This window comes from Carya illinoinensis, chromosome 11 (assembly GCF_018687715.1).
Source record: "Carya illinoinensis cultivar Pawnee chromosome 11, C.illinoinensisPawnee_v1, whole genome shotgun sequence".
Classification (NCBI taxonomy): Eukaryota; Viridiplantae; Streptophyta; class Magnoliopsida; order Fagales; family Juglandaceae; genus Carya; species Carya illinoinensis.
In genome coordinates, this window is record NC_056762.1 from 18,894,874 (window position 1) to 18,916,145 (window position 21,272).

Genomic DNA, 21,272 nt, shown 5'->3' on the forward strand with positions numbered 1-21,272 from the left:
AGGTCGTAATAGGATTATATTAGTTTTTCGCTGGTAGCATGATGGGTGCGATCATACCAGCACTAATGCACCGGATCCCATCAGAACTCCGCAGTTAAGCGTGCTTGGGCGAGAGTAGTACTAGGATGGGTGACCTCCTGGGAAGTCCTCGTGTTGCACCCCCCCTTTTTATTTTTACCGCATCTCCGGTCGGATGGACCGGAACGACAACCGGGCAATGGATTCTTAGGAAAATCGCACCGACCCCATCGCTATCAATCAGATCGCCAGTTGGCATGGGATAGGCAGGGTGCGGCTAGGTCGTAATAGGATTATATTAGTTTTTCGCTGGTAGCATGATGGGTGCGATCATACCAGCACTAATGCACCGGATCCCATCAGAACTCCGCAGTTAAGCGTGCTTGGGCGAGAGTAGTACTAGGATGGGTGACCTCCTGGGAAGTCCTCGTGTTGCACCCCCCCTTTTAATTTTTACCGCATCTCTGGTCGGATGGACCGGAACGAGAACCAGGGAATGGATTTTTAGGAAAATCGCACCGACCCCATCGCGTAGCGATGGGTATCGGTCAGATCGCCGGTTGGCATGAGATAGGCAGGGTGCGGCTAGGTCGTAATAGGATTATATTAGTTTTTCGCTGGTAGCATGATGGGTGCGATCATACCAGCACTAATGCACCGGATCCCATCAGAACTCCGCAGTTAAGCGTGCTTGGGCGAGAGTAGTACTAGGATGGGTGACCTCCTGGGAAGTCCTCGTGTTGCACCCCCCCTTTTAATTTTTACCGCATCTCTGGTCGGATGGACCGGAACGAGAACCAGGGAATGGATTTTTAGGAAAATCGCACCGACCCCATCGCGTAGCAATGGGTATCGGTCAGATCGCCGGTTGGCATGAGATAGGCAGGGTGCGGCTAGGTCGTAATAGGATTATATTAGTTTTTCGCTGGTAGCATGATGGGTGCGATCATACCAGCACTAATGCACCGGATCCCATCAGAACTCCGCAGTTAAGCGTGCTTGGGCGAGAGTAGTACTAGGATGGGTGACCTCCTGGGAAGTCCTCGTGTTGCACCCCCCCTTTTTATTTTTACCGCATCTCCGGTCGGATGGACCGGAACGACAACCGGGCAATGGATTCTTAGGAAAATTGCACCGACCCCATCGCGTAGCAATGGGTATCGATCAGATCGCCGGTTGGCATGGGATAGGCATGGTGCGGCTAGGTCGTAATAGGATTATATTAGTTTTTCGTTGGTAGCATGATGGGTGCGATCATACCAGCACTAATGCACCGGATCCCATCAGAACTCCGCAGTTAAGCGTGCTTGGGCGAGAGTAGTACTAGGATGGGTGACCTCCTGGGAAGTCCTCGTGTTGCACCCCTCCTTTTTATTTTTACCGCATCTCCGGTCGGATGGACCGGAACGACAACCGGGCAATGGATTCTTAGGAAAATCGCACCGACCCCATCGCGTAGCAATGGGTATCGATCAGATCGCCGGTTGGCATGGGATAGGCATGGTGCGGCTAGGTCGTAATAGGATTATATTAGTTTTTCGCTGGTAGCATGATGGGTGCGATCCTACCAGCACTAATGCACCGGATCCCATCAGAACTCAGCAGTTAAGCGTGCTTGGGCGAGAGTAGTACTAGGATGGGTGACCTCCTGGGAAGTCCTCGTGTTGCACCCCCCCTTTTTATTTTTACCGCATCTCCGGTCGGATGGACCGGAACGACAACCGGGCAATGGATTCTTAGGAAAATCGCACCGACCCCATCGCTATCAATCAGATCGCCAGTTGGCATGGGATAGGCAGGGTGCGGCTAGGTCGTAATAGGATTATATTAGTTTTTCGCTGGTAGCATGATGGGTGCGATCATACCAGCACTAATGCACCGGATCCCATCAGAACTCCGCAGTTAAGCGTGCTTGGGCGAGAGTAGTACTAGGATGGGTGACCTCCTGGGAAGTCCTCGTGTTGCACCCCCCCTTTTAATTTTTACCGCATCTCTGGTCGGATGGACCGGAACGAGAACCAGGGAATGGATTTTTAGGAAAATCGCACCGACCCCATCGCGTAGCAATGGGTATCGGTCAGATCGCCGGTTGGCATGAGATAGGCAGGGTGCGGCTAGGTCGTAATAGGATTATATTAGTTTTTCGCTGGTAGCATGATGGGTGCGATCATACCAGCACTAATGCACTGGATCCCATCAGAACTCCGCAGTTAAGCGTGCTTGGGCGAGAGTAGTACTAGGATGGGTGACCTCCTGGGAAGTCCTCGTGTTGCACCCCCCCTTTTTATTTTTACCGCATCTCCGGTCGGATGGACCGGAACGACAACCGGGCAATGGATTCTTAGGAAAATCGCACCGACCCCATCGCGTAGCAATGGGTATCGATCAGATCGCCGGTTGGCATGGGATAGGCATGGTGCGGCTAGGTCGTAATAGGATTATATTAGTTTTTCGCTGGTAGCATGATGGGTGCGATCATACCAGCACTAATGCACCGGATCCCATCAGAACTCCGCAGTTAAGCGTGCTTGGGCGAGAGTAGTACTAGGATGGGTGACCTCCTGGGAAGTCCTCGTGTTGCACCCCCCCTTTTTATTTTTACCGCATCTCCGGTCGGATGGACCGGAACGACAACCGGGCAATGGATTCTTAGGAAAATCGCACCGACCCCATCGCTATCAATCAGATCGCCAGTTGGCATGGGATAGGCAGGGTGCGGCTAGGTCGTAATAGGATTATATTAGTTTTTCGCTGGTAGCATGATGGGTGCGATCATACCAGCACTAATGCACCGGATCCCATCAGAACTCCGCAGTTAAGCGTGCTTGGGCGAGAGTAGTACTAGGATGGGTGACCTCCTGGGAAGTCCTCGTGTTGCACCCCCCCTTTTAATTTTTACCGCATCTCTGGTCGGATGGACCGGAACGAGAACCAGGGAATGGATTTTTAGGAAAATCGCACCGACCCCATCGCGTAGCGATGGGTATCGGTCAGATCGCCGGTTGGCATGAGATAGGCAGGGTGCGGCTAGGTCGTAATAGGATTATATTAGTTTTTTGCTGGTAGCATGATGGGTGCGATCATACCAGCACTAATGCACCGGATCCCATCAGAACTCCGCAGTTAAGCGTGCTTGGGCGAGAGTAGTACTAGGATGGGTGACCTCCTGGGAAGTCCTCGTGTTGCACCCCCCCTTTTAATTTTTACCGCATCTCTGGTCGGATGGACCGGAACGAGAACCAGGGAATGGATTTTTAGGAAAATCGCACCGACCCCATCGCGTAGCAATGGGTATCGATCAGATCGCCGGTTGGCATGGGATAGGCATGGTGCGGCTAGGTCGTAATAGGATTATATTAGTTTTTCGCTGGTAGCATGATGGGTGCGATCATACCAGCACTAATGCACCGGATCCCATCAGAACTCCGCAGTTAAGCGTGCTTGGGCGAGAGTAGTACTAGGATGGGTGACCTCCTGGGAAGTCCTCGTGTTGCACCCCCCCTTTTAATTTTTACCGCATCTCCGGTCGGATGGACCGGAACGACAACCGGGCAATGGATTCTTAGGAAAATCGCACCGACCCCATCGCGTAGCAATGGGTATCGATCAGATCGCCGGTTGGCATGGGATAGGCACGGTGCGGCTAGGTCGTAATAGGATTATATTAGTTTTTCGCTGGTAGCATGATGGGTGCGATCATACCAGCACTAATGCACCGGATCCCATCAGAACTCCGCAGTTAAGCGTGCTTGGGCGAGAGTAGTACTAGGATGGGTGACCTCCTGGGAAGTCCTCGTGTTGCACCCCTCCTTTTTATTTTTACCGCATCTCCGGTCGGATGGACCGGAACGACAACCGGGCAATGGATTCTTAGGAAAATCGCACCGACCCCATCGCGTAGCAATGGGTATCGATCAGATCGCCGGTTGGCATGGGATAGGCATGGTGCGGCTAGGTCGTAATAGGATTATATTAGTTTTTCGCTGGTAGCATGATGGGTGCGATCCTACCAGCACTAATGCACCGGATCCCATCAGAACTCCGCAGTTAAGCGTGCCTGGGCGAGAGTAGTACTAGGATGGGTGACCTCCTGGGAAGTCCTCGTGTTGCACCCCCCCTTTTTATTTTTACCGCATCTCCGGTCGGATGGACCGGAACGACAACCGGGCAATGGATTCTTAGGAAAATCGCACCGACCCCATCGCTATCAATCAGATCGCCAGTTGGCATGGGATAGGCAGGGTGCGGCTGGGTCGTAATAGGATTATATTAGTTTTTCGCTGGTAGCATGATGGGTGCGATCATACCAGCACTAATGCACCGGATCCCATCAGAACTCCGCAGTTAAGCGTGCTTGGGCGAGAGTAGTACTAGGATGGGTGACCTCCTGGGAAGCCCTCGTGTTGCACCCCCCCTTTTAATTTTTACCGCATCTCTGGTCGGATGGACCGGAACGAGAACCAGGGAATGGATTTTTAGGAAAATCGCACCGACCCCATCGCGTAGCAATGGGTATCGGTCAGATCGCCGGTTGGCATGAGATAGGCAGGGTGCGGCTAGGTCGTAATAGGATTATATTAGTTTTTCGCTGGTAGCATGATGGGTGCGATCATACCAGCACTAATGCACTGGATCCCATCAGAACTCCGCAGTTAAGCGTGCTTGGGCGAGAGTAGTACTAGGATGGGTGACCTCCTGGGAAGTCCTCGTGTTGCACCCCCCCTTTTTATTTTTACCGCATCTCCGGTCGGATGGACCGGAACGACAACCGGGCAATGGATTCTTAGGAAAATCGCACCGACCCCATCGCTATCAATCAGATCGCCAGTTGGCATGGGATAGGCAGGGTGCGGCTAGGTCGTAATAGGATTATATTAGTTTTTCGCTGGTAGCATGATGGGTGCGATCATACCAGCACTAATGCACCGGATCCCATCAGAACTCCGCAGTTAAGCGTGCTTGGGCGAGAGTAGTACTAGGATGGGTGACCTCCTGGGAAGTCCTCGTGTTGCACCCCCCCTTTTAATTTTTACCGCATCTCTGGTCGGATGGACCGGAACGAGAACCAGGGAATGGATTTTTAGGAAAATCGCACCGACCCCATCGCGTAGCAATGGGTATCGGTCAGATCGCCGGTTGGCATGAGATAGGCAGGGTGCGGCTAGGTCGTAATAGGATTATATTAGTTTTTCGCTGGTAGCATGATGGGTGCGATCATACCAGCACTAATGCACCGGATCCCATCAGAACTCCGCAGTTAAGCGTGCTTGGGCGAGAGTAGTACTAGGATGGGTGACCTCCTGGGAAGTCCTCGTGTTGCACCCCCCCTTTTTATTTTTACCGCATCTCCGGTCGGATGGACCGGAACGACAACCGGGCAATGGATTCTTAGGAAAATCGCACCGACCCCATCGCGTAGCAATGGGTATCGATCAGATCGCCGGTTGGCATGGGATAGGCATGGTGCGGCTAGGTCGTAATAGGATTATATTAGTTTTTCGCTGGTAGCATGATGGGTGCGATCATACCAGCACTAATGCACCGGATCCCATCAGAACTCCGCAGTTAAGCGTGCTTGGGCGAGAGTAGTACTAGGATGGGTGACCTCCTGGGAAGTCCTCGTGTTGCACCCCCCCTTTTTATTTTTACCGCATCTCCGGTCGGATGGACCGGAACGACAACCGGGCAATGGATTCTTAGGAAAATCGCACCGACCCCATCGCTATCAATCAGATCGCCAGTTGGCATGGGATAGGCAGGGTGCGGCTAGGTCGTAATAGGATTATATTAGTTTTTCGCTGGTAGCATGATGGGTGCGATCATACCAGCACTAATGCACCGGATCCCATCAGAACTCCGCAGTTAAGCGTGCTTGGGCGAGAGTAGTACTAGGATGGGTGACCTCCTGGGAAGTCCTCGTGTTGCACCCCCCCTTTTAATTTTTACCGCATCTCTGGTCGGATGGACCGGAACGAGAACCAGGGAATGGATTTTTAGGAAAATCGCACCGACCCCATCGCGTAGCGATGGGTATCGGTCAGATCGCCGGTTGGCATGAGATAGGCAGGGTGCGGCTAGGTCGTAATAGGATTATATTAGTTTTTCGCTGGTAGCATGATGGGTGCGATCATACCAGCACTAATGCACCGGATCCCATCAGAACTCCGCAGTTAAGCGTGCTTGGGCGAGAGTAGTACTAGGATGGGTGACCTCCTGGGAAGTCCTCGTGTTGCACCCCCCCTTTTAATTTTTACCGCATCTCTGGTCGGATGGACCGGAACGAGAACCAGGGAATGGATTTTTAGGAAAATCGCACCGACCCCATCGCGTAGCAATGGGTATCGGTCAGATCGCCGGTTGGCATGAGATAGGCAGGGTGCGGCTAGGTCGTAATAGGATTATATTAGTTTTTCGCTGGTAGCATGATGGGTGCGATCATACCAGCACTAATGCACCGGATCCCATCAGAACTCCGCAGTTAAGCGTGCTTGGGCGAGAGTAGTACTAGGATGGGTGACCTCCTGGGAAGTCCTCGTGTTGCACCCCCCCTTTTTATTTTTACCGCATCTCCGGTCGGATGGACCGGAACGACAACCGGGCAATGGATTCTTAGGAAAATCGCACCGACCCCATCGCGTAGCAATGGGTATCGATCAGATCGCCGGTTGGCATGGGATAGGCATGGTGCGGCTAGGTCGTAATAGGATTATATTAGTTTTTCGCTGGTAGCATGATGGGTGCGATCATACCAGCACTAATGCACCGGATCCCATCAGAACTCCGCAGTTAAGCGTGCTTGGGCGAGAGTAGTACTAGGATGGGTGACCTCCTGGGAAGTCCTCGTGTTGCACCCCCCCTTTTTATTTTTACCGCATCTCCGGTCGGATGGACCGGAACGACAACCGGGCAATGGATTCTTAGGAAAATCGCACCGACCCCATCGCTATCAATCAGATCGCCAGTTGGCATGGGATAGGCAGGGTGCGGCTAGGTCGTAATAGGATTATATTAGTTTTTCGCTGGTAGCATGATGGGTGCGATCATACCAGCACTAATGCACCGGATCCCATCAGAACTCCGCAGTTAAGCGTGCTTGGGCGAGAGTAGTACTAGGATGGGTGACCTCCTGGGAAGTCCTCGTGTTGCACCCCCCCCTTTTAATTTTTACCGCATCTCTGGTCGGATGGACCGGAACGAGAACCAGGGAATGGATTTTTAGGAAAATCGCACCGACCCCATCGCGTAGCAATGGGTATCGGTCAGATCGCCGGTTGGCATGAGATAGGCAGGGTGCGGCTAGGTCGTAATAGGATTATATTAGTTTTTCGCTAGTAGCATGATGGGTGCGATCATACCAGCACTAATGCACCGGATCCCATCAGAACTCCGCAGTTAAGCGTGCTTGGGCGAGAGTAGTACTAGGATGGGTGACCTCCTGGGAAGTCCTCGTGTTGCACCCCCCCTTTTTATTTTTACCGCATCTCCGGTCGGATGGACCGGAACGACAACCGGGCAATGGATTCTTAGGAAAATCGCACCGACCCCATCGCGTAGCAATGGGTATCGATCAGATCGCCGGTTGGCATGGGATAGGCATGGTGCGGCTAGGTCGTAATAGGATTATATTAGTTTTTCGCTGGTAGCATGATGGGTGCGATCATACCAGCACTAATGCACCGGATCCCATCAGAACTCCGCAGTTAAGCGTGCTTGGGCGAGAGTAGTACTAGGATGGGTGACCTCCTGGGAAGTCCTCGTGTTGCACCCCCCCTTTTTATTTTTACCGCATCTCCGGTCGGATGGACCGGAACGACAACCGGGCAATGGATTCTTAGGAAAATCACACCGACCCCATCGCTATCAATCAGATCGCCAGTTGGCATGGGATAGGCAGGGTGCGGCTAGGTCGTAATAGGATTATATTAGTTTTTTCGCTGGTAGCATGATGGGTGCGATCATACCAGCACTAATGCACCGGATCCCATCAGAACTCCGCAGTTAAGCGTGCTTGGGCGAGAGTAGTACTAGGATGGGTGACCTCCTGGGAAGTCCTCGTGTTGCACCCCCCCTTTTAATTTTTACCGCATCTCTGGTCGGATGGACCGGAACGAGAACCAGGGAATGGATTTTTAGGAAAATCGCACCGACCCCATCGCGTAGCAATGGGTATCGGTCAGATCGCCGGTTGGCATGAGATAGGCAGGGTGCGGCTAGGTCGTAATAGGATTATATTAGTTTTTCGCTGGTAGCATGATGGGTGCGATCATACCAGCACTAATGCACCGGATCCCATCAGAACTCCGCAGTTAAGCGTGCTTGGGCGAGAGTAGTACTAGGATGGGTGACCTCCTGGGAAGTCCTCGTGTTGCACCCCCCCTTTTTATTTTTACCGCATCTCCGGTCGGATGGACCGGAACGACAACCGGGCAATGGATTCTTAGGAAAATCGCACCGACCCCATCGCGTAGCAATGGGTATCGATCAGATCGCCGGTTGGCATGGGATAGGCATGGTGCGGCTAGGTCGTAATAGGATTATATTAGTTTTTCGCTGGTAGCATGATGGGTGCGATCATACCAGCACTAATGCACCGGATCCCATCAGAACTCCGCAGTTAAGCGTGCTTGGGCGAGAGTAGTACTAGGATGGGTGACCTCCTGGGAAGTCCTCGTGTTGCACCCCCCCTTTTTATTTTTACCCGCATCTCCGGTCGGATGGACCGGAACGACAACCGGGCAATGGATTCTTAGGAAAATCGCACCGACCCCATCGCTATCAATCAGATCGCCAGTTGGCATGGGATAGGCAGGGTGCGGCTAGGTCGTAATAGGATTATATTAGTTTTTCGCTGGTAGCATGATGGGTGCGATCATACCAGCACTAATGCACCGGATCCCATCAGAACTCCGCAGTTAAGCGTGCTTGGGCGAGAGTAGTACTAGGATGGGTGACCTCCTGGGAAGTCCTCGTGTTGCACCCCCCCCTTTTAATTTTTACCGCATCTCTGGTCGGATGGACCGGAACGAGAACCAGGGAATGGATTTTTAGGAAAATCGCACCGACCCCATCGCGTAGCGATGGGTATCGGTCAGATCGCCGGTTGGCATGAGATAGGCAGGGTGCGGCTAGGTCGTAATAGGATTATATTAGTTTTTCGCTGGTAGCATGATGGGTGCGATCATACCAGCACTAATGCACCGGATCCCATCAGAACTCCGCAGTTAAGCGTGCTTGGGCGAGAGTAGTACTAGGATGGGTGACCTCCTGGGAAGTCCTCGTGTTGCACCCCCCCTTTTAATTTTTACCGCATCTCTGGTCGGATGGACCGGAACGAGAACCAGGGAATGGATTTTTAGGAAAATCGCACCGACCCCATCGCGTAGCAATGGGTATCGGTCAGATCGCCGGTTGGCATGAGATAGGCAGGGTGCGGCTAGGTCGTAATAGGATTATATTAGTTTTTCGCTGGTAGCATGATGGGTGCGATCATACCAGCACTAATGCACCGGATCCCATCAGAACTCCGCAGTTAAGCGTGCTTGGGCGAGAGTAGTACTAGGATGGGTGACCTCCTGGGAAGTCCTCGTGTTGCACCCCCCCTTTTTATTTTTACCGCATCTCCGGTCGGGTGGACCGGAACGACAACCGGGCAATGGATTCTTAGGAAAATCGCACCGACCCCATCGCGTAGCAATGGGTATCGATCAGATCGCCGGTTGGCATGGGATAGGCATGGTGCGGCTAGGTCGTAATAGGATTATATTAGTTTTTCGCTGGTAGCATGATGGGTGCGATCATACCAGCACTAATGCACCGGATCCCATCAGAACTCCGCAGTTAAGCGTGCTTGGGCGAGAGTAGTACTAGGATGGGTGACCTCCTGGGAAGTCCTCGTGTTGCACCCCCCCTTTTTATTTTTACCGCATCTCCGGTCGGATGGACCGGAACGACAACCGGGCAATGGATTCTTAGGAAAATCGCACCGACCCCATCGCTATCAATCAGATCGCCAGTTGGCATGGGATAGGCAGGGTGCGGCTAGGTCGTAATAGGATTATATTAGTTTTTCGCTGGTAGCATGATGGGTGCGATCATACCAGCACTAATGCACCGGATCCCATCAGAACTCCGCAGTTAAGCGTGCTTGGGCGAGAGTAGTACTAGGATGGGTGACCTCCTGGGAAGTCCTCGTGTTGCACCCCCCCCTTTTAATTTTTACCGCATCTCTGGTCGGATGGACCGGAACGAGAACCAGGGAATGGATTTTTAGGAAAATCGCACCGACCCCCATCGCGTAGCAATGGGTATCGGTCAGATCGCCGGTTGGCATGAGATAGGCAGGGTGCGGCTAGGTCGTAATAGGATTATATTAGTTTTTCGCTGGTAGCATGATGGGTGCGATCATACCAGCACTAATGCACCGGATCCCATCAGAACTCCGCAGTTAAGCGTGCTTGGGCGAGAGTAGTACTAGGATGGGTGACCTCCTGGGAAGTCCTCGTGTTGCACCCCCCCCTTTTTATTTTTACCGCATCTCCGGTCGGATGGACCGGAACGACAACCGGGCAATGGATTCTTAGGAAAATCGCACCGACCCCATCGCGTAGCAATGGGTATCGATCAGATCGCCGGTTGGCATGGGATAGGCATGGTGCGGCTAGGTCGTAATAGGATTATATTAGTTTTTCGCTGGTAGCATGATGGGTGCGATCATACCAGCACTAATGCACCGGATCCCATCAGAACTCCGCAGTTAAGCGTGCTTGGGCGAGAGTAGTACTAGGATGGGTGACCTCCTGGGAAGTCCTCGTGTTGCACCCCCCCCTTTTTATTTTTACCGCATCTCCGGTCGGATGGACCGGAACGACAACCGGGCAATGGATTCTTAGGAAAATCGCACCGACCCCATCGCTATCAATCAGATCGCCAGTTGGCATGGGATAGGCAGGGTGCGGCTAGGTCGTAATAGGATTATATTAGTTTTTCGCTGGTAGCATGATGGGTGCGATCATACCAGCACTAATGCACCGGATCCCATCAGAACTCCGCAGTTAAGCGTGCTTGGGCGAGAGTAGTACTAGGATGGGTGACCTCCTGGGAAGTCCTCGTGTTGCACCCCCCCTTTTAATTTTTACCGCATCTCTGGTCGGATGGACCGGAACGAGAACCAGGGAATGGATTTTTAGGAAAATCGCACCGACCCCATCGCGTAGCGATGGGTATCGGTCAGATCGCCGGTTGGCATGAGATAGGCAGGGTGCGGCTAGGTCGTAATAGGATTATATTAGTTTTTTGCTGGTAGCATGATGGGTGCGATCATACCAGCACTAATGCACCGGATCCCATCAGAACTCCGCAGTTAAGCGTGCTTGGGCGAGAGTAGTACTAGGATGGGTGACCTCCTGGGAAGTCCTCGTGTTGCACCCCCCCCTTTTAATTTTTACCGCATCTCTGGTCGGATGGACCGGAACGAGAACCAGGGAATGGATTTTTAGGAAAATCGCACCGACCCCATCGCGTAGCAATGGGTATCGGTCAGATCGCCGGTTGGCATGAGATAGGCAGGGTGCGGCTAGGTCGTAATAGGATTATATTAGTTTTTCGCTGGTAGCATGATGGGTGCGATCATACCAGCACTAATGCACCGGATCCCATCAGAACTCCGCAGTTAAGCGTGCTTGGGCGAGAGTAGTACTAGGATGGGTGACCTCCTGGGAAGTCCTCGTGTTGCACCCCCCCTTTTTATTTTTACCGCATCTCCGGTCGGATGGACCGGAACGACAACCGGGCAATGGATTCTTAGGAAAATCGCACCGACCCCATCGCTATCAATCAGATCGCCAGTTGGCATGGGATAGGCAGGGTGCGGCTAGGTCGTAATAGGATTATATTAGTTTTTCGCTGGTAGCATGATGGGTGCGATCATACCAGCACTAATGCACCGGATCCCATCAGAACTCCGCAGTTAAGCGTGCTTGGGCGAGAGTAGTACTAGGATGGGTGACCTCCTGGGAAGTCCTCGTGTTGCACCCCCCCTTTTAATTTTTACCGCATCTCTGGTCGGATGGACCGGAACGAGAACCAGGGAATGGATTTTTAGGAAAATCGCACCGACCCCATCGCGTAGCAATGGGTATCGGTCAGATCGCCGGTTGGCATGAGATAGGCAGGGTGCGGCTAGGTCGTAATAGGATTATATTAGTTTTTCGCTGGTAGCATGATGGGTGCGATCATACCAGCACTAATGCACCGGATCCCATCAGAACTCCGCAGTTAAGCGTGCTTGGGCGAGAGTAGTACTAGGATGGGTGACCTCCTGGGAAGTCCTCGTGTTGCACCCCCCCTTTTTATTTTTACCGCATCTCCGGTCGGATGGACCGGAACGACAACCGGGCAATGGATTCTTAGGAAAATCGCACCGACCCCATCGCGTAGCAATGGGTATCGATCAGATCGCCGGTTGGCATGGGATAGGCATGGTGCGGCTAGGTCGTAATAGGATTATATTAGTTTTTCGCTGGTAGCATGATGGGTGCGATCATACCAGCACTAATGCACCGGATCCCATCAGAACTCCGCAGTTAAGCGTGCTTGGGCGAGAGTAGTACTAGGATGGGTGACCTCCTGGGAAGTCCTCGTGTTGCACCCCCCCTTTTTATTTTTACCGCATCTCCGGTCGGATGGACCGGAACGACAACCGGGCAATGGATTCTTAGGAAAATCGCACCGACCCCATCGCTATCAATCAGATCGCCAGTTGGCATGGGATAGGCAGGGTGCGGCTAGGTCGTAATAGGATTATATTAGTTTTTCGCTGGTAGCATGATGGGTGCGATCATACCAGCACTAATGCACCGGATCCCATCAGAACTCCGCAGTTAAGCGTGCTTGGGCGAGAGTAGTACTAGGATGGGTGACCTCCTGGGAAGTCCTCGTGTTGCACCCCCCCTTTTAATTTTTACCGCATCTCTGGTCGGATGGACCGGAACGAGAACCAGGGAATGGATTTTTAGGAAAATCGCACCGACCCCATCGCGTAGCGATGGGTATCGGTCAGATCGCCGGTTGGCATGAGATAGGCAGGGTGCGGCTAGGTCGTAATAGGATTATATTAGTTTTTCGCTGGTAGCATGATGGGTGCGATCATACCAGCACTAATGCACCGGATCCCATCAGAACTCCGCAGTTAAGCGTGCTTGGGCGAGAGTAGTACTAGGATGGGTGACCTCCTGGGAAGTCCTCGTGTTGCACCCCCCCTTTTAATTTTTACCGCATCTCTGGTCGGATGGACCGGAACGAGAACCAGGGAATGGATTTTTAGGAAAATCGCACCGACCCCATCGCGTAGCAATGGGTATCGGTCAGATCGCCGGTTGGCATGAGATAGGCAGGGTGCGGCTAGGTCGTAATAGGATTATATTAGTTTTTCGCTGGTAGCATGATGGGTGCGATCATACCAGCACTAATGCACCGGATCCCATCAGAACTCCGCAGTTAAGCGTGCTTGGGCGAGAGTAGTACTAGGATGGGTGACCTCCTGGGAAGTCCTCGTGTTGCACCCCCCCTTTTTATTTTTACCGCATCTCCGGTCGGATGGACCGGAACGACAACCGGGTAATGGATTCTTAGGAAAATTGCACCGACCCCATCGCGTAGCAATGGGTATCGATCAGATCGCCGGTTGGCATGGGATAGGCATGGTGCGGCTAGGTCGTAATAGGATTATATTAGTTTTTCGCTGGTAGCATGATGGGTGCGATCATACCAGCACTAATGCACCGGATCCCATCAGAACTCCGCAGTTAAGCGTGCTTGGGCGAGAGTAGTACTAGGATGGGTGACCTCCTGGGAAGTCCTCGTGTTGCACCCCTCCTTTTTATTTTTACCGCATCTCCGGTCGGATGGACCGGAACGACAACCGGGCAATGGATTCTTAGGAAAATCGCACCGACCCCATCGCGTAGCAATGGGTATCGATCAGATCGCCGGTTGGCATGGGATAGGCATGGTGCGGCTAGGTCGTAATAGGATTATATTAGTTTTTCGCTGGTAGCATGATGGGTGCGATCCTACCAGCACTAATGCACCGGATCCCATCAGAACTCAGCAGTTAAGCGTGCTTGGGCGAGAGTAGTACTAGGATGGGTGACCTCCTGGGAAGTCCTCGTGTTGCACCCCCCCTTTTTATTTTTACCGCATCTCCGGTCGGATGGACCGGAACGACAACCGGGCAATGGATTCTTAGGAAAATCGCACCGACCCCATCGCTATCAATCAGATCGCCAGTTGGCATGGGATAGGCAGGGTGCGGCTAGGTCGTAATAGGATTATATTAGTTTTTCGCTGGTAGCATGATGGGTGCGATCATACCAGCACTAATGCACCGGATCCCATCAGAACTCCGCAGTTAAGCGTGCTTGGGCGAGAGTAGTACTAGGATGGGTGACCTCCTGGGAAGTCCTCGTGTTGCACCCCCCCTTTTAATTTTTACCGCATCTCTGGTCGGATGGACCGGAACGAGAACCAGGGAATGGATTTTTAGGAAAATCGCACCGACCCCATCGCGTAGCAATGGGTATCGGTCAGATCGCCGGTTGGCATGAGATAGGCAGGGTGCGGCTAGGTCGTAATAGGATTATATTAGTTTTTCGCTGGTAGCTTGATGGGTGCGATCATACCAGCACTAATGCACCGGATCCCATCAGAACTCCGCAGTTAAGCGTGCTTGGGCGAGAGTAGTACTAGGATGGGTGACCTCCTGGGAAGTCCTCGTGTTGCACCCCCCCTTTTAATTTTTACCGCATCTCTGGTCGGATGGACCGGAACGAGAACCAGGGAATGGATTTTTAGGAAAATCGCACCGACCCCATCGCGTAGCAATGGGTATCGGTCAGATCGCCGGTTGGCATGAGATAGGCAGGGTGCGGCTAGGTCGTAATAGGATTATATTAGTTTTTCGCTGGTAGCATGATGGGTGCGATCATACCAGCACTAATGCACCGGATCCCATCAGAACTCCGCAGTTAAGCGTGCTTGGGCGAGAGTAGTACTAGGATGGGTGACCTCCTGGGAAGTCCTCGTGTTGCACCCCCCCTTTTTATTTTTACCGCATCTCCGGTCGGATGGACCGGAACGACAACCGGGCAATGGATTCTTAGGAAAATCGCACCGACCCCATCGCGTAGCAATGGGTATCGATCAGATCGCCGGTTGGCATGGGATAGGCATGGTGCGGCTAGGTCGTAATTGGATTATATTAGTTTTTCGCTGGTAGCATGATGGGTGCGATCATACCAGCACTAATGCACCGGATCCCATCAGAACTCCGCAGTTAAGCGTGCTTGGGCGAGAGTAGTACTAGGATGGGTGACCTCCTGGGAAGTCCTCGTGTTGCACCCCCCCCTTTTTATTTTTACCGCATCTCCGGTCGGATGGACCGGAACGACAACCGGGCAATGGATTCTTAGGAAAATCGCACCGACCCCATCGCGTAGCAATGGGTATCGATCAGATCGCCGGTTGGCATGGGATAGGCATGGTGCGGCTAGGTCGTAATAGGATTATATTAGTTTTTCGCTGGTAGCATGTTGGGTGCGATCATACCAGCACTAATGCACCGGATCCCATCAGAACTCCGCAGTTAAGCGTGCTTGGGCGAGAGTAGTACTAGGATGGGTGACCTCCTGGGAAGTCCTCGTGTTGCACCCCCCCTTTTTATTTTTACCGCATCTCCGGTCGGATGGACCGGAACGACAACCGGGCAATGGATTCTTAGGAAAATCGCACCGACCCCATCGCGTAGCAATGGGTATCGATCAGATCGCCGGTTGGCATGGGATAGGCATGGTGCGGCTAGGTCGTAATAGGATTATATTAGTTTTTCGCTGGTAGCATGATGGGTGCGATCATACCAGCACTAATGCACCGGATCCCATCAGAACTCCGCAGTTAAGCGTGCTTGGGCGAGAGTAGTACTAGGATGGGTGACCTCCTGGGAAGTCCTCGTGTTGCACCCCCCCCTTTTTATTTTTACCGCATCTCCGGTCGGATGGACCGGAACGACAACCGGGCAATGGATTCTTAGGAAAATCGCACCGACCCCATCGCTATCAATCAGATCGCCAGTTGGCATGGGATAGGCAGGGTGCGGCTAGGTCGTAATAGGATTATATTAGTTTTTCGCTGGTAGCATGATGGGTGCGATCATACCAGCACTAATGCACCGGATCCCATCAGAACTCCGCAGTTAAGCGTGCTTGGGCGAGAGTAGTACTAGGATGGGTGACCTCCTGGGAAGTCCTCGTGTTGCACCCCCCTTTTTAATTTTTACCGCATCTCTGGTCGGATGGACCGGAACGAGAACCAGGGAATGGATTTTTAGGAAAATCGCACCGACCCCATCGCGTAGCGATGGGTATCGGTCAGATCGCCGGTTGGCATGAGATAGGCAGGGTGCGGCTAGGTCGTAATAGGATTATATTAGTTTTTCGCTGGTAGCATGATGGGTGCGATCATACCAGCACTAATGCACCGGATCCCATCAGAACTCCGCAGTTAAGCGTGCTTGGGCGAGAGTAGTACTAGGATGGGTGACCTCCTGGGAAGTCCTCGTGTTGCACCCCCCCTTTTAATTTTTACCGCATCTCTGGTCGGATGGACCGGAACGAGAACCAGGGAATGGATTTTTAGGAAAATCGCACCGACCCCATCGCGTAGCAATGGGTATCGGTCAGATCGCCGGTTGGCATGAGATAGGCAGGGTGCGGCTAGGTCGTAATAGGATTATATTAGTTTTTCGCTGGTAGCATGATGGGTGCGATCATACCAGCACTAATGCACCGGATCCCATCAGAACTCCGCAGTTAAGCGTGCTTGGGCGAGAGTAGTACTAGGATGGGTGACCTCCTGGGAAGTCCTCGTGTTGCACCCCCCCTTTTTATTTTTACCGCATCTCCGGTCGGATGGACCGGAACGACAACCGGGTAATGGATTCTTAGGAAAATTGCACCGACCCCATCGCGTAGCAATGGGTATCGATCAGATCGCCGGTTGGCATGGGATAGGCATGGTGCGGCTAGGTCGTAATAGGATTATATTAGTTTTTCGCTGGTAGCATGATGGGTGCGATCATACCAGCACTAATGCACCGGATCCCATCAGAACTCCGCAGTTAAGCGTGCTTGGGCGAGAGTAGTACTAGGATGGGTGACCTCCTGGGAAGTCCTCGTGTTGCACCCCTCCTTTTTATTTTTACCGCATCTCCGGTCGGATGGACCGGAACGACAACCGGGCAATGGATTCTTAGGAAAATCGCACCGACCCCATCGCGTAGCAATGGGTATCGATCAGATCGCCGGTTGGCATGGGATAGGCATGGTGCGGCTAGGTCGTAATAGGATTATATTAGTTTTTCGCTGGTAGCATGATGGGTGCGATCCTACCAGCACTAATGCACCGGATCCCATCAGAACTCAGCAGTTAAGCGTGCTTGGGCGAGAGTAGTACTAGGATGGGTGACCTCCTGGGAAGTCCTCGTGTTGCACCCCCCCCTTTTTATTTTTACCGCATCTCCGGTCGGATGGACCGGAACGACAACCGGGCAATGGATTCTTAGGAAAATCGCACCGACCCCATCGCTATCAATCAGATCGCCAGTTGGCATGGGATAGGCAGGGTGCGGCTAGGTCGTAATAGGATTATATTAGTTTTTCGCTGGTAGCATGATGGGTGCGATCATACCAGCACTAATGCACCGGATCCCATCAGAACTCCGCAGTTAAGCGTGCTTGGGCGAGAGTAGTACTAGGATGGGTGACCTCCTGGGAAGTCCTCGTGTTGCACCCCCCCTTTTAATTTTTACCGCATCTCTGGTCGGATGGACCGGAACGAGAACCAGGGAATGGATTTTTAGGAAAATCGCACCGACCCCATCGCGTAGCAATGGGTATCGGTCAGATCGCCGGTTGGCATGAGATAGGCAGGGTGCGGCTAGGTCGTAATAGGATTATATTAGTTTTTCGCTGGTAGCTTGATGGGTGCGATCATACCAGCACTAATGCACCGGATCCCATCAGAACTCCGCAGTTAAGCGTGCTTGGGCGAGAGTAGTACTAGGATGGGTGACCTCCTGGGAAGTCCTCGTGTTGCACCCCCCCTTTTAATTTTTACCGCATCTCTGGTCGGATGGACCGGAACGAGAACCAGGGAATGGATTTTTAGGAAAATCGCACCGACCCCATCGCGTAGCAATGGGTATCGGTCAGATCGCCGGTTGGCATGAGATAGGCAGGGTGCGGCTAGGTCGTAATAGGATTATATTAGTTTTTCGCTGGTAGCATGATGGGTGCGATCATACCAGCACTAATGCACCGGATCCCATCAGAACTCCGCAGTTAAGCGTGCTTGGGCGAGAGTAGTACTAGGATGGGTGACCTCCTGGGAAGTCCTCGTGTTGCACCCCCCCTTTTTATTTTTACCGCATCTCCGGTCGGATGGACCGGAACGACAACCGGGCAATGGATTCTTAGGAAAATCGCACCGACCCCATCGCGTAGCAATGGGTATCGATCAGATCGCCGGTTGGCATGGGATAGGCATGGTGCGGCTAGGTCGTAATTGGATTATATTAGTTTTTCGCTGGTAGCATGATGGGTGCGATCATACCAGCACTAATGCACCGGATCCCATCAGAACTCCGCAGTTAAGCGTGCTTGGGCGAGAGTAGTACTAGGATGGGTGACCTCCTGGGAAGTCCTCGTGTTGCACCCCCCCTTTTTATTTTTACCGCATCTCCGGTCGGATGGACCGGAACGACAACCGGGCAATGGATTCTTAGGAAAATCGCACCGACCCCATCGCGTAGCAATGGGTATCGATCAGATCGCCGGTTGGCATGGGATAGGCATGGTGCGGCTAGGTCGTAATAGGATTATATTAGTTTTTCGCTGGTAGCATGTTGGGTGCGATCATACCAGCACTAATGCACCGGATCCCATCAGAACTCCGCAGTTAAGCGTGCTTGGGCGAGAGTAGTACTAGGATGGGTGACCTCCTGGGAAGTCCTCGTGTTGCACCCCCCCTTTTTATTTTTACCGCATCTCCGGTCGGATGGACCGGAACGACAACCGGGCAATGGATTCTTAGGAAAATCGCACCGACCCCATCGCTATCAATCAGATCGCCAGTTGGCATGGGATAGGCAGGGTGCGGCTAGGTCGTAATAGGATTATATTAGTTTTTCGCTGGTAGCATGATGGGTGTGATCATACCAGCACTAATGCACCGGATCCCATCAGAACTCCGCAGTTAAGCGTGCTTGGGCGAGAGTAGTACTAGGATGGGTGACCTCCTGGGAAGTCCTCGTGTTGCACCCCCCCTTTTTATTTTTACCGCATCTCCGGTCGGATGGACCGGAACGACAACCGGGCAATGGATTCTTAGGAAAATCGCACCGACCCCATCGCGTAGCAATGGGTATCGATCAGATCGCCGGTTGGCATGGGATAGGCATGGTGCGGCTAGGTCGTAATAGGATTATATTAGTTTTTCGCTGGTAGCATGATGGGTGCGATCATACCAGCACTAATGCACCGGATCCCATCAGAACTCCGCAGTTAAGCGTGCTTGGGCGAGAGTAGTACTAGGATGGGTGACCTCCTGGGAAGTCCTCGTGTTGCACCCCCCCTTTTAATTTTTACCGCATCTCTGGTCGGATGGACCGGAACGAGAACCAGGGAATGGATTTTTAGGAAAATCGCACCGACCCCATCGCGTAGCAATGGGTATCGGTCAGATCGCCGGTTGGCATGAGATAGGCAGGGTGCGGCTAGGTCGTAATAGGATTATATTAGTTTTTCGCTGGTAGCATGATGGGTGCGATCATACCAGCACTAATGCACCGGATCCCATCAGAACTCCGCAGTTAAGCGTGCTTGGGCGAGAGTAGTACTAGGATGGGTGACCTCCTGGGAAGTCCTCGTGTTGCACCCCCCCTTTTTATTTTTACCGCATCTCCGGTCGGATGGACCGGAACGACAACCGGGCAATGGATTCTTAGGAAAATCGCACCGACCCCATCGCGTAGCAATGGGTATCGATCAGATCGCCGGTTGGCATGGGATAGGCATGGTGCGGCTAGGTCGTAATAGGATTATATTAGTTTTTCGCTGGTAGCATGATGGGTGCGATCATACCAGCACTAATGCACCGGATCCCATCAGAACTCCGCAGCTAATCGTGCTTGGGCGAGAGTAGTACTAGGATGGGTGACCTCCTGGGAAGTCCTCGTGTTGCACCCCCCCTTTTTATTTTTACCGCATCTCCGGTCGGATGGACCGGAACGACAACCGGGCAATGGATTCTTAGGAAAATCGCACCGACCCCATCGCGTAGCAATGGGTATCGATCAGATCGCCGGTTGGCATGGGATAGGCAGGGTGCGGCTAGGTCGTAATAGGATTATATTAGTTTTTCGCTGGTAGCATGATGGGTGCGATCATACCAGCACTAATGCACCGGATCCCATCAGAACTCCGCAGTTAAGCGTGCTTGGGCGAGAGTAGTACTAGGATGGGTGACCTCCTGGGAAGTCCTCGTGTTGCACCCCCCCCTTTTTATTTTTACCGCATCTCCGGTCGGATGGACCGGAACGACAACCGGGCAATGGATTCTTAGGAAAATCGCACCGACCCCATCGCGTAGCAATGGGTATCGATCAGATCGCCGGTTGGCATGGGATAGGCATGGTGCGGCTAGGTCGTAATAGGATTATATTAGTTTTTCGCTGGTAGCATGATGGGTGCGATCATACCAGCACTAATGCACCGGATCCCATCAGAACTCCGCAGTTAATCGTGCTTGGGCGAAAGTAGTACTAGGATGGGTGACCTCCTGGGAAGTCCTCGTGTTGCACCCCCCCTTTTTATTTTTACCGCATCTCCGGTCGGATGGACCGGAACGACAACCGGGCAATGGATTCTTAGGAAAATCGCACCGACCCCATCGCGTAGCAATGGGTATCGATCAGATCGCCGGTTGGCATGGGATAGGCATGGTGCGGCTAGGTCGTAATAGGATTATATTAGTTTTTCGCTGGTAGCATGATGGGTGCGATCATACCAGCACTAATGCACCGGATCCCATCAGAACTCCGCAGTTAATCGTGCTTGGGCGAAAGTAGTACTAGGATGGGTGACCTCCTGGGAAGTCCTCGTGTTGCACCCCCCCTTTTTATTTTTACCGCATCTCCGGTCGGA

General features: G+C 52.5%; 70 non-coding genes across 70 annotated transcripts; all 70 read left to right on the forward strand.

The window, feature by feature from the left end:
• Positions 1 to 43: 43 nt before the first annotated feature.
• LOC122284657 lies at positions 44 to 162 on the forward strand. The gene has a single exon (XR_006232016.1). It is a non-coding gene; the product is annotated as a 5S ribosomal RNA (ribosomal RNA).
• A 178-nt stretch (positions 163 to 340) lies between these two features.
• On the forward strand, positions 341 to 459 carry LOC122284658. Its single transcript, XR_006232017.1, has one exon. It is a non-coding gene; the product is annotated as a 5S ribosomal RNA (ribosomal RNA).
• A 189-nt stretch (positions 460 to 648) lies between these two features.
• Positions 649 to 767, forward strand: LOC122284659. The gene has a single exon (XR_006232018.1). It is a non-coding gene; the product is annotated as a 5S ribosomal RNA (ribosomal RNA).
• Positions 768 to 956: 189 nt separating this feature from the next.
• Positions 957 to 1,075, forward strand: LOC122284660. Its single transcript, XR_006232019.1, has one exon. It is a non-coding gene; the product is annotated as a 5S ribosomal RNA (ribosomal RNA).
• Positions 1,076 to 1,264: 189 nt separating this feature from the next.
• LOC122284661 lies at positions 1,265 to 1,383 on the forward strand. Its single transcript, XR_006232020.1, has one exon. It is a non-coding gene; the product is annotated as a 5S ribosomal RNA (ribosomal RNA).
• Positions 1,384 to 1,572: 189 nt separating this feature from the next.
• On the forward strand, positions 1,573 to 1,691 carry LOC122283087. Its single transcript, XR_006230571.1, has one exon. It is a non-coding gene; the product is annotated as a 5S ribosomal RNA (ribosomal RNA).
• A 178-nt stretch (positions 1,692 to 1,869) lies between these two features.
• On the forward strand, positions 1,870 to 1,988 carry LOC122284664. Its single transcript, XR_006232022.1, has one exon. It is a non-coding gene; the product is annotated as a 5S ribosomal RNA (ribosomal RNA).
• A 189-nt stretch (positions 1,989 to 2,177) lies between these two features.
• On the forward strand, positions 2,178 to 2,296 carry LOC122287377. The gene has a single exon (XR_006234673.1). It is a non-coding gene; the product is annotated as a 5S ribosomal RNA (ribosomal RNA).
• Positions 2,297 to 2,485: 189 nt separating this feature from the next.
• LOC122284665 lies at positions 2,486 to 2,604 on the forward strand. Its single transcript, XR_006232023.1, has one exon. It is a non-coding gene; the product is annotated as a 5S ribosomal RNA (ribosomal RNA).
• A 178-nt stretch (positions 2,605 to 2,782) lies between these two features.
• LOC122284666 lies at positions 2,783 to 2,901 on the forward strand. The gene has a single exon (XR_006232024.1). It is a non-coding gene; the product is annotated as a 5S ribosomal RNA (ribosomal RNA).
• Positions 2,902 to 3,090: 189 nt separating this feature from the next.
• On the forward strand, positions 3,091 to 3,209 carry LOC122284667. Its single transcript, XR_006232025.1, has one exon. It is a non-coding gene; the product is annotated as a 5S ribosomal RNA (ribosomal RNA).
• Positions 3,210 to 3,398: 189 nt separating this feature from the next.
• LOC122284668 lies at positions 3,399 to 3,517 on the forward strand. Its single transcript, XR_006232026.1, has one exon. It is a non-coding gene; the product is annotated as a 5S ribosomal RNA (ribosomal RNA).
• A 189-nt stretch (positions 3,518 to 3,706) lies between these two features.
• LOC122284670 lies at positions 3,707 to 3,825 on the forward strand. The gene has a single exon (XR_006232028.1). It is a non-coding gene; the product is annotated as a 5S ribosomal RNA (ribosomal RNA).
• A 189-nt stretch (positions 3,826 to 4,014) lies between these two features.
• LOC122288145 lies at positions 4,015 to 4,133 on the forward strand. Its single transcript, XR_006235417.1, has one exon. It is a non-coding gene; the product is annotated as a 5S ribosomal RNA (ribosomal RNA).
• Positions 4,134 to 4,311: 178 nt separating this feature from the next.
• LOC122287058 lies at positions 4,312 to 4,430 on the forward strand. The gene has a single exon (XR_006234365.1). It is a non-coding gene; the product is annotated as a 5S ribosomal RNA (ribosomal RNA).
• A 189-nt stretch (positions 4,431 to 4,619) lies between these two features.
• Positions 4,620 to 4,738, forward strand: LOC122287378. The gene has a single exon (XR_006234674.1). It is a non-coding gene; the product is annotated as a 5S ribosomal RNA (ribosomal RNA).
• Positions 4,739 to 4,916: 178 nt separating this feature from the next.
• LOC122284671 lies at positions 4,917 to 5,035 on the forward strand. The gene has a single exon (XR_006232029.1). It is a non-coding gene; the product is annotated as a 5S ribosomal RNA (ribosomal RNA).
• A 189-nt stretch (positions 5,036 to 5,224) lies between these two features.
• LOC122284672 lies at positions 5,225 to 5,343 on the forward strand. The gene has a single exon (XR_006232030.1). It is a non-coding gene; the product is annotated as a 5S ribosomal RNA (ribosomal RNA).
• A 189-nt stretch (positions 5,344 to 5,532) lies between these two features.
• Positions 5,533 to 5,651, forward strand: LOC122284673. Its single transcript, XR_006232031.1, has one exon. It is a non-coding gene; the product is annotated as a 5S ribosomal RNA (ribosomal RNA).
• A 178-nt stretch (positions 5,652 to 5,829) lies between these two features.
• Positions 5,830 to 5,948, forward strand: LOC122284674. The gene has a single exon (XR_006232032.1). It is a non-coding gene; the product is annotated as a 5S ribosomal RNA (ribosomal RNA).
• Positions 5,949 to 6,137: 189 nt separating this feature from the next.
• On the forward strand, positions 6,138 to 6,256 carry LOC122284675. Its single transcript, XR_006232033.1, has one exon. It is a non-coding gene; the product is annotated as a 5S ribosomal RNA (ribosomal RNA).
• A 189-nt stretch (positions 6,257 to 6,445) lies between these two features.
• On the forward strand, positions 6,446 to 6,564 carry LOC122284676. Its single transcript, XR_006232034.1, has one exon. It is a non-coding gene; the product is annotated as a 5S ribosomal RNA (ribosomal RNA).
• A 189-nt stretch (positions 6,565 to 6,753) lies between these two features.
• On the forward strand, positions 6,754 to 6,872 carry LOC122284677. Its single transcript, XR_006232035.1, has one exon. It is a non-coding gene; the product is annotated as a 5S ribosomal RNA (ribosomal RNA).
• Positions 6,873 to 7,050: 178 nt separating this feature from the next.
• On the forward strand, positions 7,051 to 7,169 carry LOC122284678. Its single transcript, XR_006232036.1, has one exon. It is a non-coding gene; the product is annotated as a 5S ribosomal RNA (ribosomal RNA).
• Positions 7,170 to 7,359: 190 nt separating this feature from the next.
• Positions 7,360 to 7,478, forward strand: LOC122284680. Its single transcript, XR_006232037.1, has one exon. It is a non-coding gene; the product is annotated as a 5S ribosomal RNA (ribosomal RNA).
• Positions 7,479 to 7,667: 189 nt separating this feature from the next.
• LOC122284682 lies at positions 7,668 to 7,786 on the forward strand. Its single transcript, XR_006232039.1, has one exon. It is a non-coding gene; the product is annotated as a 5S ribosomal RNA (ribosomal RNA).
• A 179-nt stretch (positions 7,787 to 7,965) lies between these two features.
• LOC122284683 lies at positions 7,966 to 8,084 on the forward strand. Its single transcript, XR_006232040.1, has one exon. It is a non-coding gene; the product is annotated as a 5S ribosomal RNA (ribosomal RNA).
• Positions 8,085 to 8,273: 189 nt separating this feature from the next.
• Positions 8,274 to 8,392, forward strand: LOC122284684. The gene has a single exon (XR_006232041.1). It is a non-coding gene; the product is annotated as a 5S ribosomal RNA (ribosomal RNA).
• A 189-nt stretch (positions 8,393 to 8,581) lies between these two features.
• Positions 8,582 to 8,700, forward strand: LOC122284685. Its single transcript, XR_006232042.1, has one exon. It is a non-coding gene; the product is annotated as a 5S ribosomal RNA (ribosomal RNA).
• A 179-nt stretch (positions 8,701 to 8,879) lies between these two features.
• Positions 8,880 to 8,998, forward strand: LOC122284686. Its single transcript, XR_006232043.1, has one exon. It is a non-coding gene; the product is annotated as a 5S ribosomal RNA (ribosomal RNA).
• Positions 8,999 to 9,188: 190 nt separating this feature from the next.
• On the forward strand, positions 9,189 to 9,307 carry LOC122284687. Its single transcript, XR_006232044.1, has one exon. It is a non-coding gene; the product is annotated as a 5S ribosomal RNA (ribosomal RNA).
• A 189-nt stretch (positions 9,308 to 9,496) lies between these two features.
• On the forward strand, positions 9,497 to 9,615 carry LOC122284688. Its single transcript, XR_006232045.1, has one exon. It is a non-coding gene; the product is annotated as a 5S ribosomal RNA (ribosomal RNA).
• A 189-nt stretch (positions 9,616 to 9,804) lies between these two features.
• Positions 9,805 to 9,923, forward strand: LOC122284689. The gene has a single exon (XR_006232046.1). It is a non-coding gene; the product is annotated as a 5S ribosomal RNA (ribosomal RNA).
• Positions 9,924 to 10,101: 178 nt separating this feature from the next.
• LOC122284690 lies at positions 10,102 to 10,220 on the forward strand. Its single transcript, XR_006232047.1, has one exon. It is a non-coding gene; the product is annotated as a 5S ribosomal RNA (ribosomal RNA).
• A 191-nt stretch (positions 10,221 to 10,411) lies between these two features.
• On the forward strand, positions 10,412 to 10,530 carry LOC122284691. The gene has a single exon (XR_006232048.1). It is a non-coding gene; the product is annotated as a 5S ribosomal RNA (ribosomal RNA).
• A 190-nt stretch (positions 10,531 to 10,720) lies between these two features.
• LOC122284693 lies at positions 10,721 to 10,839 on the forward strand. Its single transcript, XR_006232050.1, has one exon. It is a non-coding gene; the product is annotated as a 5S ribosomal RNA (ribosomal RNA).
• A 179-nt stretch (positions 10,840 to 11,018) lies between these two features.
• On the forward strand, positions 11,019 to 11,137 carry LOC122284694. The gene has a single exon (XR_006232051.1). It is a non-coding gene; the product is annotated as a 5S ribosomal RNA (ribosomal RNA).
• A 189-nt stretch (positions 11,138 to 11,326) lies between these two features.
• On the forward strand, positions 11,327 to 11,445 carry LOC122284696. The gene has a single exon (XR_006232052.1). It is a non-coding gene; the product is annotated as a 5S ribosomal RNA (ribosomal RNA).
• Positions 11,446 to 11,635: 190 nt separating this feature from the next.
• LOC122284697 lies at positions 11,636 to 11,754 on the forward strand. Its single transcript, XR_006232053.1, has one exon. It is a non-coding gene; the product is annotated as a 5S ribosomal RNA (ribosomal RNA).
• A 178-nt stretch (positions 11,755 to 11,932) lies between these two features.
• On the forward strand, positions 11,933 to 12,051 carry LOC122284698. Its single transcript, XR_006232054.1, has one exon. It is a non-coding gene; the product is annotated as a 5S ribosomal RNA (ribosomal RNA).
• A 189-nt stretch (positions 12,052 to 12,240) lies between these two features.
• Positions 12,241 to 12,359, forward strand: LOC122284699. The gene has a single exon (XR_006232055.1). It is a non-coding gene; the product is annotated as a 5S ribosomal RNA (ribosomal RNA).
• Positions 12,360 to 12,548: 189 nt separating this feature from the next.
• LOC122284700 lies at positions 12,549 to 12,667 on the forward strand. Its single transcript, XR_006232056.1, has one exon. It is a non-coding gene; the product is annotated as a 5S ribosomal RNA (ribosomal RNA).
• Positions 12,668 to 12,845: 178 nt separating this feature from the next.
• Positions 12,846 to 12,964, forward strand: LOC122284701. Its single transcript, XR_006232057.1, has one exon. It is a non-coding gene; the product is annotated as a 5S ribosomal RNA (ribosomal RNA).
• A 189-nt stretch (positions 12,965 to 13,153) lies between these two features.
• Positions 13,154 to 13,272, forward strand: LOC122284702. Its single transcript, XR_006232058.1, has one exon. It is a non-coding gene; the product is annotated as a 5S ribosomal RNA (ribosomal RNA).
• Positions 13,273 to 13,461: 189 nt separating this feature from the next.
• On the forward strand, positions 13,462 to 13,580 carry LOC122284703. Its single transcript, XR_006232059.1, has one exon. It is a non-coding gene; the product is annotated as a 5S ribosomal RNA (ribosomal RNA).
• A 189-nt stretch (positions 13,581 to 13,769) lies between these two features.
• LOC122284705 lies at positions 13,770 to 13,888 on the forward strand. Its single transcript, XR_006232061.1, has one exon. It is a non-coding gene; the product is annotated as a 5S ribosomal RNA (ribosomal RNA).
• A 189-nt stretch (positions 13,889 to 14,077) lies between these two features.
• LOC122283088 lies at positions 14,078 to 14,196 on the forward strand. The gene has a single exon (XR_006230572.1). It is a non-coding gene; the product is annotated as a 5S ribosomal RNA (ribosomal RNA).
• Positions 14,197 to 14,374: 178 nt separating this feature from the next.
• On the forward strand, positions 14,375 to 14,493 carry LOC122284706. The gene has a single exon (XR_006232062.1). It is a non-coding gene; the product is annotated as a 5S ribosomal RNA (ribosomal RNA).
• Positions 14,494 to 14,682: 189 nt separating this feature from the next.
• LOC122284707 lies at positions 14,683 to 14,801 on the forward strand. The gene has a single exon (XR_006232063.1). It is a non-coding gene; the product is annotated as a 5S ribosomal RNA (ribosomal RNA).
• Positions 14,802 to 14,990: 189 nt separating this feature from the next.
• On the forward strand, positions 14,991 to 15,109 carry LOC122284708. The gene has a single exon (XR_006232064.1). It is a non-coding gene; the product is annotated as a 5S ribosomal RNA (ribosomal RNA).
• A 189-nt stretch (positions 15,110 to 15,298) lies between these two features.
• Positions 15,299 to 15,417, forward strand: LOC122284709. The gene has a single exon (XR_006232065.1). It is a non-coding gene; the product is annotated as a 5S ribosomal RNA (ribosomal RNA).
• A 190-nt stretch (positions 15,418 to 15,607) lies between these two features.
• On the forward strand, positions 15,608 to 15,726 carry LOC122284710. The gene has a single exon (XR_006232066.1). It is a non-coding gene; the product is annotated as a 5S ribosomal RNA (ribosomal RNA).
• A 189-nt stretch (positions 15,727 to 15,915) lies between these two features.
• On the forward strand, positions 15,916 to 16,034 carry LOC122284712. The gene has a single exon (XR_006232067.1). It is a non-coding gene; the product is annotated as a 5S ribosomal RNA (ribosomal RNA).
• A 179-nt stretch (positions 16,035 to 16,213) lies between these two features.
• LOC122284713 lies at positions 16,214 to 16,332 on the forward strand. The gene has a single exon (XR_006232068.1). It is a non-coding gene; the product is annotated as a 5S ribosomal RNA (ribosomal RNA).
• A 189-nt stretch (positions 16,333 to 16,521) lies between these two features.
• LOC122284714 lies at positions 16,522 to 16,640 on the forward strand. The gene has a single exon (XR_006232069.1). It is a non-coding gene; the product is annotated as a 5S ribosomal RNA (ribosomal RNA).
• A 189-nt stretch (positions 16,641 to 16,829) lies between these two features.
• Positions 16,830 to 16,948, forward strand: LOC122284715. Its single transcript, XR_006232070.1, has one exon. It is a non-coding gene; the product is annotated as a 5S ribosomal RNA (ribosomal RNA).
• Positions 16,949 to 17,137: 189 nt separating this feature from the next.
• Positions 17,138 to 17,256, forward strand: LOC122284717. Its single transcript, XR_006232072.1, has one exon. It is a non-coding gene; the product is annotated as a 5S ribosomal RNA (ribosomal RNA).
• Positions 17,257 to 17,445: 189 nt separating this feature from the next.
• LOC122283089 lies at positions 17,446 to 17,564 on the forward strand. Its single transcript, XR_006230573.1, has one exon. It is a non-coding gene; the product is annotated as a 5S ribosomal RNA (ribosomal RNA).
• A 179-nt stretch (positions 17,565 to 17,743) lies between these two features.
• On the forward strand, positions 17,744 to 17,862 carry LOC122284718. Its single transcript, XR_006232073.1, has one exon. It is a non-coding gene; the product is annotated as a 5S ribosomal RNA (ribosomal RNA).
• A 189-nt stretch (positions 17,863 to 18,051) lies between these two features.
• On the forward strand, positions 18,052 to 18,170 carry LOC122284719. The gene has a single exon (XR_006232074.1). It is a non-coding gene; the product is annotated as a 5S ribosomal RNA (ribosomal RNA).
• A 189-nt stretch (positions 18,171 to 18,359) lies between these two features.
• Positions 18,360 to 18,478, forward strand: LOC122284720. Its single transcript, XR_006232075.1, has one exon. It is a non-coding gene; the product is annotated as a 5S ribosomal RNA (ribosomal RNA).
• Positions 18,479 to 18,667: 189 nt separating this feature from the next.
• On the forward strand, positions 18,668 to 18,786 carry LOC122284721. Its single transcript, XR_006232076.1, has one exon. It is a non-coding gene; the product is annotated as a 5S ribosomal RNA (ribosomal RNA).
• Positions 18,787 to 18,975: 189 nt separating this feature from the next.
• On the forward strand, positions 18,976 to 19,094 carry LOC122284723. The gene has a single exon (XR_006232078.1). It is a non-coding gene; the product is annotated as a 5S ribosomal RNA (ribosomal RNA).
• Positions 19,095 to 19,272: 178 nt separating this feature from the next.
• Positions 19,273 to 19,391, forward strand: LOC122287241. The gene has a single exon (XR_006234542.1). It is a non-coding gene; the product is annotated as a 5S ribosomal RNA (ribosomal RNA).
• Positions 19,392 to 19,580: 189 nt separating this feature from the next.
• Positions 19,581 to 19,699, forward strand: LOC122284724. Its single transcript, XR_006232079.1, has one exon. It is a non-coding gene; the product is annotated as a 5S ribosomal RNA (ribosomal RNA).
• Positions 19,700 to 19,888: 189 nt separating this feature from the next.
• Positions 19,889 to 20,007, forward strand: LOC122284725. The gene has a single exon (XR_006232080.1). It is a non-coding gene; the product is annotated as a 5S ribosomal RNA (ribosomal RNA).
• A 189-nt stretch (positions 20,008 to 20,196) lies between these two features.
• LOC122288066 lies at positions 20,197 to 20,315 on the forward strand. Its single transcript, XR_006235343.1, has one exon. It is a non-coding gene; the product is annotated as a 5S ribosomal RNA (ribosomal RNA).
• A 189-nt stretch (positions 20,316 to 20,504) lies between these two features.
• On the forward strand, positions 20,505 to 20,623 carry LOC122284726. Its single transcript, XR_006232081.1, has one exon. It is a non-coding gene; the product is annotated as a 5S ribosomal RNA (ribosomal RNA).
• Positions 20,624 to 20,813: 190 nt separating this feature from the next.
• Positions 20,814 to 20,932, forward strand: LOC122288732. Its single transcript, XR_006235984.1, has one exon. It is a non-coding gene; the product is annotated as a 5S ribosomal RNA (ribosomal RNA).
• Positions 20,933 to 21,121: 189 nt separating this feature from the next.
• On the forward strand, positions 21,122 to 21,240 carry LOC122288733. The gene has a single exon (XR_006235985.1). It is a non-coding gene; the product is annotated as a 5S ribosomal RNA (ribosomal RNA).
• The last annotated feature ends 32 nt before the right edge of the window (positions 21,241 to 21,272 follow it).